Source organism: Enhydra lutris, unplaced genomic scaffold (assembly GCF_002288905.1).
Source record: "Enhydra lutris kenyoni isolate GAN:26980312 unplaced genomic scaffold, ASM228890v2 scaffoldscaffold17, whole genome shotgun sequence".
In the NCBI taxonomy this organism is placed as follows: Eukaryota; Metazoa; Chordata; class Mammalia; order Carnivora; family Mustelidae; genus Enhydra; species Enhydra lutris.
In genome coordinates this window covers 40,193,310-40,210,449 of record NW_019154101.1, presented here as the reverse complement: position 1 = coordinate 40,210,449, position 17,140 = coordinate 40,193,310, and positions in this window count along the sequence as shown.

Here is a 17,140-nt window from a genome sequence, read left to right as displayed (position 1 = left end):
CTCTTCCTGCGTGCTCTCTCTCTCTCAAATAAATAAACCTTTAAAAAAAAAAAAAAGAATTCTACTGTTGTTGCAAGTGCTGGGAATACAGTGGTGGAAAAGTCATGGGCCTTATCCTTCTGAAGTTCACAATCTAGAAGGGAAGACAAGGATTAAACAAGTAAACACACAAATAAACAAATACTCTAAAACTCTGTAAGCAAATCTAATAGGAAAATCACATTTGTTTTACTGGCATTCACTTTACAATCAACTTTACAGGAAAGCAGCTATTCTTCAAGGCTTAAAATAACATAAAACCATAGATGAGGAGCAACGGAATTAAAGTCAACATAATTTATGTACTAATAATTGTTTACTAGAATTTTTCCTACAGCATATCAGGGAAAGAGAAAGGCGAGGAGCAAGAAAAAGAGAAAAATGTTAATGTCTTTCTTCATTTCAGCTTTTATTTCATTCATTGGCATTTGTTTTATTTTTGCTGCCGTAGGATCTTTTCCATACTCCCTGTATGGTTATATTTATCTTTACATCATTTATACCTTTATATTATCATAATAGAAATTATCATAGCTAACCCATTAACCCCCCTTATTATCACACAATAGAGAGGAAACAATGATTTTTTACAAAGGCACTGAGGTAATGCTTGAAGAAAGACCCTGGTAATGCAGATGAGTTTCAATGTGGGGTTCAGGCAGAAATATTTTAGTCTCTCTATTCTACAATCCCTCTGTAAACATCCACAGAGCTATTGAACATCAACATTAACACAGATATTTCTTCTCTAGTTTGTTTGCCTTGTGGAAGGCATAAGCATTTTTACTAAATATCTAAGAGTGAAATTTCATAAAATTTGATATTTTTGAACGTATGTACACAGGGTTCCCCCCACCCTTTAAAAATAAGTAAAATATTTGTTTCCAAAGCCTTCCAAATACACACATCCCGACAAATTGGTTTGTGATGACATAAGACTAGGCAGTTTGCCCATAATTGAAGACATTTTGCCAACAAGTGAGAGGCTGCCAAGAGAAGCAGTGACAGCACTCTGAATATGAGCGGATGATCCCTATGTAAATATAGAGGCTTTCCGCCCTTTCTGAAGCAATGACTCAAGCCCATATGACTGGCAGATACCTTAATTAATCACGGCACCATGTGATGGCCATCCATAAGGACGACTGCCATTTCAGCTCCGAGCTACCCCATTCTTTGATGTGACCCATTCCTTTTTGTCATGATCACATCGTTCTGAACTGAGACACCAAGAAAATTTGAATTACAACCCTTATCTTTTTGCCGTCTTTCCAACAGGATTTATGTCAACACTGAATTTTTACTTTTTCCCTAGCTGTTTTTAGCCCTCGTGGTGTGAACATATGTATATATTTTCTCTCTCAACCTGAGATGGCACTAGGATTTAAGAAAATCAAAGCTCTTTAGAAAATCATAAAGCCCCCAAATAAGAATCCTTTATATGACAAAGAAATGGCATGTTCTTAAGCCTGTATATGGGGCTGGTTCTCCCTGCAAAGACAGAGTAAATTGCTACTCTTCTGGAACATTTTTTTCAGGCCATTAGAGAGCGATTTCTTACGCTAGAGTAGTAATTTATTAAATGAATTCCTAGTGGCCTGAGAGACTTAATGCTCCCACTAAACAGGAGTACCTCATTGCCCCCTCATTAGTAGGAGTTCTTGCCTGTTACAGAAAGTTTCTAAGAGGCAGTAGTGAGCCCATCACAGCCCTTAAGAGCAAAATCTTATTCTCTTTGGTGAGATTAATTATTGACTTTGGGGGCCTATTTTCTGACTTAACAATCACTGGGAAAAGGTTCATGCTATAACTCCATCAGCCCTATCCCTCCCGCCTCCATTCCCTCTGATAATATTTACAGTGGCCTTTGGAGTTATCTCTATAGCTTTTCATTTGAAACCGTCAATGGTTAAAAAGCCTCTACTGGCCTCCATCCCTCTCCATTAATAGGTCCTCCATCTAGTTGCCATGACATTCTCCAGATTCTTATATCACCATCAATGGTCCTCAACCTTTCGTACACCTCCCATAAATAAGCGTGGCTCTTTCAAGTGGCTGGGGCATCAGAGGCTGGGGACAAACCATGTAGAGCAAACACAGGTGGGAGCAATTTTGAGAAGCCCCAAACACTTGTAATAGAACCCTACATTTATGGAACTTTGATATATTAAAAACCACCGATTGGCTATATTTACTTCTACCAACAGCCACTTTTGTGAAATCAACAACAATTTTGTCTCAAGCTCCTGCTTTCCGTCACGTTTTCTTCCTTTTTGTTTTTTAAAGATTTATTTATTTTAGAGAGCGAGAAAGAGAGAGAGAGGGCATGAGGGTGTGGGAACAGCAGAGGGAGAGGAAAAGAGTCTCAGACTTACCGCCGACGTAGAGCCCATGGTGGCCTGATCCCACAACCCTGAGATCATGACCTGAGCTGAAACCCACAGTCGGTAACTTAACCGACTGAGCCACCCAGGTGCCCCTGGGTCACATTTTCTAATAAAGGTTTTATAGCTGATATCAAGTCTGCTATAAGGAAAGGAAAATAAACAAGTTACACTTTGCTAGGCACTCGCAGAGCTCATCTAATTATGGCATGAAACACTCTAAAGCAAATTATGTGTCTTCTTTCACTTGTTCCAAAAGGGGATATTTTACACTCACAGAATATGTATATAACTGTAATACATATATTAATTCATCAATGATAAGATGTTATGTAGAATCAGGGAGATGAATGGCACCCAAACCATGTTCCTACACTGCCTGGCCTGATCCCTATGTCTCATTATCTAACAATAAGGAGAAAGGATTTGGCCAGGAATGGCCAGAGCGGCCACTGTGAGGAGCAGCCTTGGCTGCTGGAAATGCAGGTGGAGGACATGGGCTCAGGGCAGTTCAGTCTAAGTGAGCACTGTCCAGGACTAGCACTAAGGTCTTGGGCATCCTAACACAAGGAAATGAGCAGCAGAGAATGAAAGAAACAGAGCATCCAATTAGAGAGATTAAATAAATCTTTTATCAATATAATGTAAAGACAAATGACAGTTCTTTGAGAAACAAAAGGAAATCCTTCCTTACAAATGTCTGAATGATGGTTATGAACACTCCATAAATGGGCGTGAAATACTTAGGGGTTTTTTTGGTGGGTTGTGTTTTAGTGATCATGGAAGCAATACGTCTTCAGTGCTGATGGTCATCAATAAAAGAAAAATAATAAAAATGCCCATAACCATACTAATCAGAGATTCAAAATGCTAACATATGGCTATCTGACCTTCCAATATGTTCCTACATGTACAGACTACATATATACTTTTGCATACTCTCTGAAGTATTTTACAGTATTTTAAAGACCTTTAGAATATTCCAGAGACTTGTTTTTCATTTGTCAAAGAATCAATGGGCTTTTCCCCCCAAATATATTTTTTTCCAGGTAAATGGCTATTTGCGTGTGTGCATGTATGTGTGTGTGTGTGTGTGTGTGTGTGTTTTAATTCCATTTTTTAATATGATTATCAGGGAATTCATTCAAGAGCAGGAGAACCTTCCATAAATTTCTCCTGCTCTTCATTTTACCACTCTATGGTGAAAAATAGCAATAGGTTATGAACTAGCTTTTGAGCACTTTTTCATTTCAGTATAGGGCTGATGGTTCCTGCATAAAATTACCTATAACCTTCTGGATCTATCTTTCAAGTAGTTATGCATATGATTTAATATGCTGGCCCAGGCATATTAGAGTCATCTAAATATATGGATTGCGTGTGTCAGCTCTTTCTCATAAATAATAATGTTGTACTTTCTTTCTCAAAACAATTGGCTGTCACGGTGACAACTGATTGTAGGAAAAACAAAGAGAGTTTCTTGTCCTGGATCCTTAATAGGTTTTAAATAATAAAAATTAGAACGTGGTAAGCTCAAAATCATAGCAATTACATTTCCCTTGTTGAGATTATAATCCAAATTCTCACACTAATTCCATGCCGTGTGTTTAAATTTTAGTTCACTGAGCCTTGCTGGTTAGACTAGAGACATCTTGTAGTATTTCTTTCAATATCTAGCTAACTATGGTATTGGATTTAGCAAGTATTCCCTCAGAGCCCTGATGTGGCATTTGGAGAAACAGCTGTTCAGTTTCATATTGGGGGAACAGCCATGAAATGAAATGTTTATGTTTAAAACTAGATATGGATTTTATACATCCTGTTCCTATTTAATGAAAGGCTATGTGACTTTAAGAAATCATTAGGTATTTCATTGTTTAGTCCTATGTTCCTTCTACATAAACAAGATTTTCTCAGAGGCCAATGCTACCCAGATCCCAACAAGCCTCAAAGGCCTGAAGAAAGTGTGTTTTTCAGGCCCTGCAAAGACTGGGTTTCATTTGTAAACCAAGGCAGGCAGGCGAGCTCTCTGGACCCTTTTCACTCCAAACAGGAGCTCCTAACACTTCACCTCTGGACGCAATGCTGACCCAGCCCACAGCCTCACTCCCAGGGTAGGGCTTCTGCACCTTAGAAACGCAAGGATGTGTTTTCATAGATTTTTAAAAATTAAAACCACACACTTGCAATGCAAACTGCAGAAAGGAAAAGCCAAAACAATGACTGCGCTTGCTTCCTGTTTTTAATTTCCCCAAGAGGGACACCTCAAGTTCCTCTCTGTTCAAGGGCTTCAAAGCTGCTTTACCGCTGGAAGTCCTGTGGGGAGCCAGGGACAGGGCAACTTTCCCAAAGCGTGGTGTCAATTTCGGAAGCACAGCTGATTTGCACTGTGACTCTTTTTAGGAGCATATTTATATCAGCTCTATCCTCACATAAAGGTCACTTGAGAAAAATATAGAACTTTTGAGATAAAAGTAGGTTTGACAAAGCCGGCAATGAGGACTTGTCCCAGCCACCATCTGCTGAGTCCATTAACTTAAATTTTGGGCACACTAGTCCATTCCATCTTAAACTGAAAGGCATCCCTCTCTCTGCCCAAGGTCAATGTCTCCCCACCACACCTTCTCAGGAGCGCCATCTCTGGATGATCTCCTCACTCTGTTTCTTGCATCTGGTCTTCCAGCACTCTCTGTGGACTCCTTAGCTTGATCCAAATCCAACCTAACTTTCAAAACAAAATCCACAAACCTCTCCATCCATCTCTCCCCTTCTTCAGCTATAGCTACTCCAGCTCCCTCCCCTCTACGGCTACCCTTTTCTAAGAGGTTAATGCTACTCACAGTCTCTTTTCCTCACCTTCCACCCAGCCATCAAAGTCATGTCACCTCTTCTCCCCAGAGTCTGTGCCTTCCATGTCATGGGGCTTAATCTACTGGATAGTCTTCATTTCTTACCTTCCCTTCACCTTTCTGCAGCACAGGACACTATCAAATAATTCTTTTTCTTTTTTTTTTTTTTAAGATTTTATTTATTTATTTGACAGACAGAGATCACAAGTAGGCAGAGAGGCAGGCAGAGAGAGAGAGAGGAGGAAGCAGGCTCCCTGCTGAGCAGAGCCCGATGCGGGGGCTCCATCCCAGGACCCTGGGATCACGACCTGAGCCAAAAGCAGAAGCTTTAACCCACTGAGCCACCCAGGCGCCCCTCAAATATTCTTTTTCATAGAATTGTTTCTTCTTCTGTTTTTGGTGAATGTCTTCTCTTGGATTTTTCTTCCTACCTTGCTCAAAGCTCCTATTCCTCACCCATCACATAAATGTTGATGCGATGGCTATGTTCTATCACTCATCCTTTCCTCTTTTCTCACTTTCTGCTATCCCTGAACCATCTTATCCATTCCTGTGACTTTAAGACGCACATGCCAATTACCCCCAAATATTTATCTCTGGAACAGATCATTCTCCAAGGGTGCAGACACATAGCCCACTTCTAACCACACATTCACCATGAAGACCTCACACTCAAAGTGGCCAAAATGGAGCTTATTTCCTTCCTTTCCCAGCAAACAGATCCCTTCTCTTGTGTACCACTCATGAATGAGTGCACCATTCCTGGGGCTGACTGTCAGGTCATATATGACCCCTCCCTTCCTTCACCCCACATCCATTAACAACCTGGAGTCAGTGATGGGGAGCCATATTACTTTTCAGGGTACACTTCTGTCTAAACAGAGCTACCTCTTCTCTCTTGCAGTTCTTATCCTCAGGCAGCCTGTTTGGAGAGAGAGGGAGAAGAAACTGTTCTTTTCCTTGACTAGGCAATGGCAAGAGGTAGATTAAATAAAAAGCCAGAGGGGAGCTTTACCCCTGAGATGACATCTCTTTCCTGCCCACTCTTGTAACTAGAAAGCCATATGGAGACCAAGCATGATCAGTTTGCCACTTTCTTGCTCCTAGATTTAGGTGAGAATCAGAAAAGAACAAAACAAAACAAAAAAACCCAAAAAATAAAAAACATAGATTTGCTGCCAAAAAAAGATACTTTAAAAAGTAGAAAAATTGAATGTAAGAATTTGCCAGATACATGTTATGAAGAAAAAAGAATACAAAATTGGATATTTTTGTGAACATCTAAATTTGTGCTAATGTATTAATACTAGCTTAAAAAAATCTATTTAAATTGTGGTGCCTGGGTGGTTCAGTTGGTTAAGCATCTCCCTTTGGCTCAGGTCATGATCCCAGGGTCCTGGGATCGAGCCCCGTGTTGGGCTCCCTACTCAGTAGCGAGCGTGCTTCTCCGTCTCCTCTCCACTCATGTTCTGTCACTATCTCTGTCTCTCTCTCCCTCTCTCTCTCAAATAAATAAATAAAATCTTTAAAAGCAAATATATTTAAATTAAAATTAATTTAATTAAATGCAATTTAAAATTGCAATCTTCAGTTGTGCTAGCCACATTCCAAATGCCTAGTAGTTCCATACATAGTGATTTTGAGGGTACAGATCATCTGCTGACAAGTGTACCTAAGGAGGCAGTGTGTGTGTGACTGGCAATTTTATGCATTCGGCTCTTCTATCGTAACCAGACTATCATGGATTCGCATCCTGATGGGTCTTCTTGAACGAAAGAGAAAGTAGCGGCCAGAACTAAGCAGCCCACATCTATATTTCATTAGAAATGCCATCCCCACAATGGCAGGATTGAGGTCTAGTTTTTCCCAACACTCAGAACCGTAACGGGCACAAGTAAGGATTCTATATGCATCTGTCACCTGAAAATACTTTGGGCATGAGAATGCCATTACTCATATACCGCGAGAAAAGGAAAAGTTTAATAATGCCCAGCCTATAAAAGTAAGTATGTCCTCTTAGTATAATTTAAGAATCAGAGGACTGTTTCCAGGCTATAAGAGATGTATCTTCCCTCTTACCCACCTACTCATCCTAGATTCCAGGGTCATTGGCCAATGTCCTTCTGCCACAAAATATCACACAATTCTATCCCTTGAGGCCTTTGTTCATGTGGATCCCCTATCTGGGAATCCCTCCCTCCTTCAGTCCACTCCTAGCACCCCATAATCACAACCCACCCATCTTGGAAGATCGTTCACCAACATTCTATGCGTCTTCTCCATACTTCTGCCATGAGTACTAGGGATTTGGTTGGCAGTAGTGTCACTGCGTTTTGATAGAGCTTGGGTTCTCTGCACATCCTTCTCCTCCTCCACATGGTAAATCTTTTGTTCTTTTGTTCATTCTTCCTTGGGTGCCTTTGGAGCCCAGTACAGTACCTGCAAGGCACACTGCCCAATAATTTCTTCTCAAACTGGATCATTTAGAAGTTCATTGGGCCTTGGCCCATCACACAGTCTTAATAGCATGAAACATGAAAATGAACTGATGACAAATGTAGCCATTTATTGGGCAGTTACAGTATGGAAAGCACTACACAAATAATTCATGTAAGCCTCAGATAGGGGAGGTAAATTGCCCAAGACCACCTGATTGAGGTGCTAGAAAGCAATTCAAACCCATATCCAACTCCTTCCTTTCCAGTGATGCACTGTGCTATCATCTGTTGTAAGTATGGACTGGTTTGTTTTCATTTTACAAACATTATTCTTGATGCTATATATAAGATATGAATGATTATTACCCACAAATAATTTTTAATCTCTGCTATATGTTTTCCTATGATTATTAACTCCCCAACTTTTGATAGCATTTTTACTATAAAATGTAGGCTACAAACCATTAATATTCTATCATCTGCCATGTGTACTATAACCAACTTCACCATCAAGGGAAAGATTAGACTAGATATTTTTTTATAACTAGATAATTCCTCAGAATTATTTTTGAATCATGCAAAGAATAAACTCATTCTCTATTATACATTTGTTCTCACATAATTTTTTATAACTGATATGCTTTAAAAGATCCCACAGCATCTCCAAGGTGAGCAAAGAGGAATATTGCCCAGAGCAAGTTACCCTCCTAATTTAAAAGCATTCTTTGGGAAACTGAGAATGGAAATGTGTACAGTATAGTTATCATTCAGTATTATTTACTATTTATGAAGCTACATGAATTATGTATAAAAACACCCAAAACATTATGCTAACAGCACAACTAAGCAGCATAGTATCAAAATAATTAAACTGTGGGGTACGTGGGTGGCTCTGCTGGTTAAGCGTCTGACTGTAGATTTCCACTCACGTAATGATCTCAAGGTGCTGGGATCAAGACCCGTGTCTGATTCCATATGAGTGTGAAGGCTGCTTGGGATTCTCTGTCTCTCTCTGTTCCTCCCCCACCCCACTCATACTCTCTCTCTCTTAAAAAAAAAATAAAATAAACCTTAAGCAACTATTAACTAGAGTCAAAAGATCCAAAGGTCTCGGGATCCTGGGATTGAACCCCACATCAAACTCCCTGCTCAGTGGGGGAGTCTGCCCTCCCCCTTCTCATTATCTCTCTCTCTCTCTCCCTGTCTGCCAAGTAAATAAATAAAATCTTGAAAGATCCAAAGAAAAGATTTTAAAAACTTGGGCTGTCTGAATGGCTGTCAGTAGAGCATGAAACTCTCAATCTCAGGGTTTGTAAGTTTGAACCTCACACTGGGTATAAAGACTACTTAAAAATAAAATCTTGTAAAGCAATGGGGTAATAAATGTCTGACATCACACAGCTCTTTCTTGTCTTATTCTCTTGTTTGTACATAAATTTACTCCATGGAACAGGCTTTGTACAAGTGTTTCCACTTCTCCCAATTATATGACACAGTTAAAGGCTTTGCCTTATTCCTAACATTGCATTTAACAGAGCTATTATTCTGGTCAATTGGATTCTGTAATAGTGTACTTAATGCTAGAATATAGCCTCCATTGGTTTATTTTTTTCTAATTATTAGTTGAGGTTACACTATGGTTTATGATATAAAAACACTAACTACTAGATTTTTATATATATATTCAGTTATTATATGCTTGTTTTTTTAACTCATTCATCAAAATTACATACAACCTGGCTATTTTCTTTACTGAAAATAGCTACTTTAGTTTATATCAATGATATCTCTGCGGATTTTAAGTGTAAGTATGGATTTTTCATTCAAAAGTCACTTTTGTGCCAACCCTTTCCTCACACTTCCCGAATCCAGGAAATTGCCAAGATTTTCAGAAAACATATTTGCTTATTCATGCAATGTACTTGGAAGGAGATTAAAGCATGGAAAAATAAAAGCAGATGAATAGGACTTGTGGGCTAAAAGAGATATAGTCAATTCATTTTGTTGTCATTTCCAAGAAAGAAAGAGGGAAAAAAGGAAGGAAGGAAGGAAGGAAAGGAGGGAGGGAGAGAAGAAGGACTCCACAATTTGAGACAGCAATTCTAATGTGTCTCAAAGCTATACCCTAATCAATTATACCCATCAAATTATTGAATGAACTTCTTTGCCTTAACATGTATATAAGTATTACCCTTTTTTTAATATTTGGTAAAGGCAATGAAATACTCTTCCAAAGGATATATTTCTAATTTGGACACTGGGATTTTATTCATATCAGACTATTAGAAGTTATGGTTTGGTATGCATCCAACTGGATGGTTATGATTCTTAAAAGTACAGAAGATATTAGGTTGTCTCACCCAGAGGCCCACTAAAAAAAAATATTTGGCCACTAAATTCCTTCAGTTAAGTCATCATGGAGAATATTCCTGGGGTAGGAGATATTAGGCATTGGTATAAAACTGCCTACTGGTTTTTCTAATTAAAAAAAAAAACTTTTAAACATTATCAATTGCCTAAGACAAAATAGGGAGAATCAATTTGTGTAACAGATAGTGATTGTGGGTGGGAGGGCTTCAAAAATTCCAAAATGTTATTTTCTTCTTGGAATTTATAAGGCAATTTCAACCAGCAATTTAATATTCTTTAGAGAATGGAAGGAGAAAGCAATTTAAGATCAGTGTGATAAAAATTAGTTTCCATTTCCAGCACCTGATCTATCCAATATGCTATATCTAGGATATCACTGATACCCAGAGCAAGTCTACCTCTTAGAATTATAAAGACCCCTTGGATAACAGAGGTGAAGTGAACTTATAAGGTCTTTATACTTTAAGCCCTAGTTCCTTACTTGTAAAATGTAGTAGTAACAATAATTACTTCACTGGGTTGTTATGAAGCTTACAAGAAATATGTATAAAACTTGCTCTAACTTGTGAATGTAGGGTTTTGTTTTGTTTTGTTTTTTGGTTTGTTTGTTTGTTTTTTACCAAGGCCATCTAGCAGTGAGGAGTTAAGAGTTTCCCTCTTCCTGGTCTGAAGGCCCCACACTTTTTCTGCTATCCCACACATACTCTAAGCACAAGGAATGGGAGCCTCAATTCCCGAAGACATTTAGAAACTTCAAATATCTTAACAAGGATTCCAATGCTTAGAGGCCAAATAATAAATTTTGAACTGCCACTTGGAATTCTAATTACAATATAGAGTTTCTATCACCCTAAAGCACTGGTGACAATTACCTCTTGCTTCCAACTGTGGGCGGGTATACCAGTGCTCTGCGATCAGGCATCATTATTAAAAACTAAAATACCTAACACGTGCACACCTGTGCAAGCACGTGTGCACACACACATACACACACAGGAATATTACACTGGAATAAAAATGAGATCTTGACATTCACAACAATATGGACAGACTTGGAGGGTATTATGCTAAATGAAATTAGTCATACTGAAAAAGATAAATACCATATGATCTCAGCCATATGTAGAATCTAAACAACAAAACAAATGAATAAACAAATAAAAAGCAGAATCAGGCCTATCACTACAGAGAACAAACTGATGACTGTCAGAAGGAAGGGGGTAGGGGAATGAGAAAAACGGTTGGAGGAGAGTGAGAGATATGAATAAGTCACAGGAATAAAGGCACAGAATAAGGAATATAGTTAATGATATTATAAATACCATTATATGGTGACAGATGGCAGCTACATTTGTGGTGAGCATTGCACACATATAGAGAAAGTGAATCACTATGTTGAATCACCTGAAACTAATATAACACCATGAGTCAACTATACTCAAATATAATTTTTTTTAACTAAAATACCAAAATAAATTATTATTGTTTTCTGGGGCAAGGTGTTAAATTATATAAAATAATATTTAAATCATTGTTTAAAGACTATCCACAAGCCAGGGACCTCCATGAAATACAGAACACAGTGAGCCAAGTACTACTAATATGTAATATGTGTCTAAAGAATAAATCATGTCAAAGACCCACTGGAGAAAAATGCTAGCACAGACTCACTCACAAAAAGAAACAAAAGAAATTCTTATTCTGAATCCAAGGTTGTTAGAGACAAAATCACTACCACAAAATTATCAACAACGTAGAAGAACAGAAGGTAAGATGAGATGGGGTTCCCAACTCCCTTGTAACTGGACAGGTAAGTGTATTTCATGGACTCGAATGCACACATTTTTACATTTAAACACACATGAAACCAGGGTGGAGAACTATAGTTGATTTTGACTGACAGCTAGCAATATGGTTGCCACGTGTGTGCAGGTGCCCATGCAGTTGCCATTCCTGGTGGCAGGATGGCCAAGCAGTGAGCCCACAGCTTCACAAGTAACAAACCACATCACGACCGTTTGGAAAAAGAATGAGTTCCTGCCGAAAACCTGCAGATGACTTCAGGTAAGACCCAGAAAATGCCAGCATCCAAACTCATAGAATGGTCTGGATGTGACCACTGCATTGGCAGGACTCCTCCTGGCCAGAGGGTGACATCTTAGGGACCCATGGAAGCAGGGATGGAAGGGACCTGAGTGGAAAGTGATCCAGAAGACTCTGCCTGAAACAAGTCATAGGATTACCTCATGTTTAGTGTTCTTTTACTTTTACGCTTGTCTGAGTGTTAAATCATAAACACCTGTGTATAAATATGTCTAAGATCATTCTTTCGAGATGTTGAAAACAAGAATCGTAATTGAAAAGCATATTGCATAAGAGCTGAACTGGAAGCATTCTTCTTGCTCACTGGTGGGCTTGCCCTCTAGGGTCTCTTAGACTTGATGGAATGTATTTCATGTATTTTAGACCTTCTTCGCCTGGTCTGCTGACCTCTCAAACACCCTGTTTTAGGACAAACACTACTTTTGTCAATCTGCCCTCTCCTACTTCTTAATTTGTGGTCCTTATGTTTAGTCTCATATTGAATTTGGCCTCACAAAACATAAATACAAGTTAAGAGAACAGGCTTGGGGAACTAGGGTGGCTCAGTAGGTTAAGCATCTGCCTTTAGCTCAGGTCGAGACCTTACAGTTTTGGGAGGGAACCTGAAACAGGCTCCTGCTCAGCGGACAGTCTGCTTCTCTCACTACCCACCCTCCTACCCACCCCCTTCCTGCTCTTTCTCTCTCAAATAAATAAAATCTTAAAAAAAAAAAAAAGAAAGAAAGAGGACAGGCTTAAAGTTACATTGCTGAAATTCAAATTCCAACTTAATGGCTGGAATTAATGACTGTGTGGCCTTGGGTCAATCAACAAAACCTATATTCACCTCAGCTTCTTCATCTGTAGAATTGGAAGAGTGATGGCCTCTTCCTCGCAGAGTTATTTTGAAGATTAAATGAGAAAAATACATGTAAAGTGCCTTGAACTGTCCTGGGCACACATTAAATGTCCTTTTAAGTGCTGGCAACTCTACATTTTAATGTTGTTGTTTTGTAATCCATTCAGGAGTGTTGGCATTTTTCCTAAAATATCTTGAAAACAATTCAAGCTCATGAGTCCTAACCTGTCCCCTCTGGCCCATCTCTCCCCTTCTACCCTGCCCACAGTGCCTAGCTGATAATGTGGGAAGAACTCCCATTGCTCCAACACAAGACCCTCTGTGGGTTATCGTGCTTGTTAGCACGTTCAAGTTCCATAAGACTTCTTCAAGGGGGCATTATCAATATCACTTTTCTGGTGGTGAAACAGACTGGAAAGGATTTCATAAACTGTCTAAGGTCACTCAGCCAGCTGCTGGGGCTTGGGATTTGCAACCTGGATTTTGGGAGTGAGTCCAGACCATTCATGTTCTTCCCTCCCTTCCACATAAAGCATGCATATCAGCAGAACTAAAGAAAGACAAGGCATGTAATCATCGCATGCTTGCCAGTCTCCTCTTAGGTCAAGCCATCACGACAACACTCGGCAGCCCCGTGGGATTCCAACCCAGGTCTGAACGCCTTGGACAGACACTTCTTCATTTCTCCACTCTCTTTTTTTTTTTTTTTTTTGGTGATTGCATTGATTAGAAAGTATAAGTATTTCCAGGGACAAAATCATGGGTAAACATATTTATATTAAAAATACCTAAAAGGGAGCGGGTCTAAAGTGCAATCTAAAAGATAAGTTAATGTTTGCGTAGGGAGGGTATCCAACTATGTTTGTATCTTGTCTGGCAGCATTACCATCCGCTAGCATGTATGCCATAAATACATTAATCATTGTTTGATTAGTTTTAATTGCAGGAATTGATTGCTATTTTATTAGCCTTAATTGCAGGAATAGATGATATCCCTCTCTCACAATTCAGATGAGGAAAATATGGCCAAAAGAAAACTATAATTCAAATAAGTGTGTCATTTTTGTATTTTCATGTGCCTTCACAAATGCCAACATTCAATATATTCCTGGAAAACCTACATGAGTATGTATACTTTTATTTTAAAAAATATTCACATTTATCGTTTTACACGAAAGAATACTGGAAAGTCATAGGATCTGACTCACAACACAACCACGTCCAAGGTGAACTTCTGATCAAAGGAAACCTGGTTGGCAGGGCTTTGAGGTGAAAGGCATGCTTGCCTCCCCACACAAAGCCCACAGTGTTCCTCGGGGTTCTCTAAAACCAGGAAATGCCCTGCTACGGCCAACTCACACAACTTCAGGGTTCGGTTTCCTCAGGCTTGCGAGAAAGTTCATTTAGTCCTTCACTCATTCAACTATATTACAGAGCGCCTGCAACCACGGAACACCAGAAAATGCACCAGCGACTAGGGAAGGACAGTCGCTGCCCCCTGAGTGGTGGCAGACCACATGGGCTCACAGCCTTGTGCGAGTCACAGTAAAAACCAGACCACAGCACTCTGGAACTCTCTCCCAGAGAAGGTGATATTACTCAGATACGGTTGCCCAAGCCCTTCGCAGGTGTGTCTAGGCAATGCTGCTCACTGGCCACTGTCACAGACAGGACAGCAGCAAAGCTGTGGATGACTGTGCATGACTGGACAGCTGCTCACCAGGAAAGCCACGCCTGCTGTGAGGGCTTCTGAGGTATAGTCAGAATTGAGAAAAAATTCAGTGTGTATTCTTCACTCAAAATGGCTATTTTTTGGGACACCTGGGTGGCTCAGTCGGTTAAGCGACTGTCCTCAGCTCAGGTCATAATCCCAGAGTGCCAGGATCAAGTCCCGCATCAGGCTCCCAGCTCCATGGGGAGTCTGCTTCTCCCTCTGACCTTCCCTCTCATGCTCTCTCTCACTCTGTCTCTCTCTTTCAAATTAATAAATAAAATCTTTTTTAAAATGGCTATTTTTGTCAATGTGGTTATGTGCATTGGTTAATTTACAAAATGAAGCTGAAGTTCAATTGATGGGGCTCAACAGACGTAAAAGAATGTGCCCAGTGTATACAGTTCGCAACTGGTGCTCGTTATTCAACCGAGAAACAGATGACATTGCACAGACATCCTGTTAATGGTACATGGACATATTTTTCAAAGTGGAGGAGCTTGGCCAAAAAAGTGTTCATAATTACACGAATGCACTCTGTCCTTGGGGTAACTCGAGGAGGGAAAAAAGGTTAGTTTTTCATTTAAAATTGTTCAAGAGTCCTCTTTTAAATTACAGAATCCTCAGTGGAGCAGCATATGGCCTGGAATGAGACTAGAAGGTATTCATTTTCCAGATTCAGATGAAAGACTTTCAAAGCTGCCTTATGTGAAGTGATTTTATTAATGATATAAACCATCCCATTCCTTATCAAACACTCCTTTCTTGAGATGTCTACTTCATGCATGCAACTTCCCATTTAAAAAAAAAAAAATTGGTGTTTCCTGCCAATATCTTTGATTTTTCTAAATATGCCTGATAGATCAAGGAAGACTTGAAGCATCAGATTTCCGAGCTGAAGGATGAGGTTTTCATACTGCGCTGGGGGCTTGCGCAGAGCCCCCTGGACTGTGCGGAGTTTGAGGGTGTGAATCAGCGTTCTGAGGCTGTGACTTGAAAACCATGGATCTAAGTAGAAATTAAGTTCAGACTAGAAAGACAGGTCTCTTTTGAAGATGCCACAGATCCCGTTAGGTATACTTCCTAGAATCTGAGACAAAAAGCTGGAATTTAGAGGGTCGGTCACAATCCAGCGTGTGACTGTGGGCACGGCACAAACTCTTGTCTGCTCCGTGTCTTCACTACACAATTTCCGAATCAGATTATGCTCTCCCTGGGTAACTTTTCACTTCTAAAATCTTCATTTTTACATATTTTTTCCTAATATTTACTCTACATCTCTGTTGCTTTAAATTTACTTTCTGCTCCCCTTGCATTTGGTGGGAATAAAAACAGCCGCTCGTCATCACCACACGTCATACGTGATGTCATGTATGCAGAACCCATAACACGACTACAAAACTTTTTTGAATTAAGGTTTGGAGGTTGCTTAGTCTGGGCTAATGATTGTGCTAAGGTCTCTATTTATTTCATTTGTCAAGGTCCTGAAGCCGGCAAATGGCGAGGCTGGGATTCGAGTCTAATAGCCTCCAGATCCAGTGACCCCCGCCAAGATATCGCTTATCTGTGGACAAATCACAACCACGTTTGGGTGATAGATATTAAAGGCTGCAGGAGCCACGGCAAAAACTCCACATGTGACCCCGCCTATCAGCTAATATGTCCCGCCACCCCACCTTCCGCTCTAGTGAGCAGAAATTACTGGCACAAAATTACAGCCTATCACCCTCGGGGGTACTTTTTAGTCAGCAGTGGGGAGGTGGGGAGAAAGCCACAGCATAGACACATGTAACAATCACACAAAAGCATCCAAGCACACATCATAATGATTTATTTGCATTTTGCACAGAGTGTGAGGAGCCTTGTTTTTTCCTTTATTTCAAGTTGGAACTCTGATTTCCCATGCTAACCATAATGCTCCTTTACTGCAAACATTTATACATCGTCAATTTCAACAACACACATACTCTATGCCATTCATCGGAATGGAAAACAATCACAAAAGAGGCCAAGGCGGAACTGCTTTGAAAACCATAACATTTATTGAAGGGCGGACATATGTTTGCAAATCACGGCGCTGCATGGGCATACAATCCGTGGTTCAGAATGGTGTTCCAAGTAAGCTTTTAATAGAGCCTTCTCATATAGTCCCTTTTAAAAACAATTAACAAAACGGGGAGAAAAAAAGTGTCAGTTGCAATTACATTTATAAAAACCAAAGTGCAGCTTTTATTTAGAATGAATCTGTGCTCGGCTCCTTGGATGTACACACGATTATTTGGACCTATGCACACATTTCTGTAAGGCAGAAGTTTTCCATGAATAATAGCTCTAGGAACCCAAAAAGTATCTCAGAAAATTGTCAAGCTTAGAGAACAGGCAACAACTGCAATAGAATTTATATCATT